Raw genomic sequence first — 1,466 nt, 5'->3', positions numbered from 1 at the left:
CTGAGGAAATACAACATGGTGTCAAATATTCTATTGTTAAAGGAAGCAACAGAAAACTCTTAACTTGCTCAAAGGAATCCGTGACTTTCAATGAAGAACAAAACCCAAAAAATATCCCAACTACTGTCAATACTTTCAAAAGCAGCATGTCAATCTTGATTTTCATTAGAATGCTATCTTTATTTTTTCCAAACGCAAGGTCCATATTTCATGTACACATGTGTATATATACACATATATGCAAATAATTATTGTGCTTCATGTTCAGGACAAGAATGTCAAGTCAACGTCTCTTCACAGAAGGCAATGACAACCTGAGGACACTTCATATTTGCCTCCTTTGCCAGCACCATGTAGCCTCCTCTGAGTCCTTCCATTTCATGAGAAATATTAATTCTCCACTGCTGTCTATGGCACCCGTTATTCATGCACAATCAAGACATCTGGCCAAGCCCCTTGGTTTATCAACAGCATCTCTTTTCTCCCTTGATTTGTTACCATATGTTTCACTGTCAGATAAAGATTTCCTTTTTGTACAATCTTTTTCTTTACCAGCTTTTTGAGAATTAAGAAATGTTTCAATTAATCCTGGACAATCTAATATTTCTTCTGGTTTCCAAGTATTATCAACATCTGTGAACCCCTTCCACTTCAGGAAATAATCCACCTTTCCACTCACAACGTGATGGTCCAGTATTTGTCTACCACAAATTCTTCAGGCTCTGCCACTTCAACTCTTTTAACCTTTCCTTTCTGTTTTTTTTTCCAATGTAGTTTTATTGGAGACCATTTTTAAAATGTAATCAGAGACTTGGAGAGCCCCACCATGAGCAAGATAGAAAGCAAGCCAAAGACTTCACAGCTAAGTTGCTCAGGGCCGCAGATCCTGCAGAGTCTCCCGGAAGTCATTGTTTTTAATAGCTGAGTAGTACTCCATTTTGTCAATGTACCATATTTTCTGTATCCATTCTTCTATTGAGGGATATCTGTGTTCTTTCCAGTTTTTGGATATAATAAATAAGGTTGCTATGAACATAGTAAAATATGTGTTCTTGTTATATGTTGGGGAATCTTTTGGTTATGTGCCCAAGAGTAGTATAGCTGGGTCCTCAGATAGTAGTATGTTCAATTTTCTGAGGAACCTCCAGACTGATTCCCAGAGTGGTTGTACCAGCTTTCAATCCCACCAGTAATGGAGGATTGTTCCTCTTTCTCCACATCCTAGCCAGCATCTGTTGTCACCTGAGTTTTTGATCTTACCTGATCTGGCAGCTGTGAGGTGGAATCTCAGGGTTGTTTTGATTTGAATTTCCCTAATGACTAAGGATGTTGAGCATTTCTTTAGGCACTTCTCATACTTTCCATATTCCTCAGTTGATAATTCTTTGTTTAGTTCTGAACCCCATTTTTAATAGGGTTATTTGATTCTCTGTAGTCTAACTTCTTGATTTCTTTGTATATATTGT

General features: G+C 37.6%; 1 pseudogene; it reads right to left on the bottom strand.

The window, feature by feature from the left end:
* Positions 1-248: 248 nt before the first annotated feature.
* Cbx3-ps5 (chromobox 3, pseudogene 5) lies at positions 249-790 on the bottom strand (annotated as a pseudogene).
* Between the last annotated feature and the right edge of the window lie 676 nt (positions 791-1,466).

This window comes from Rattus norvegicus, chromosome 2 (assembly GCF_021556685.1).
Source record: "Rattus norvegicus strain SHRSP/BbbUtx chromosome 2, alternate assembly SHRSP_T2T, whole genome shotgun sequence".
NCBI classification, from domain to species: Eukaryota; Metazoa; Chordata; class Mammalia; order Rodentia; family Muridae; genus Rattus; species Rattus norvegicus.
This window is presented reverse-complemented; position numbering and strand designations above follow the sequence as displayed.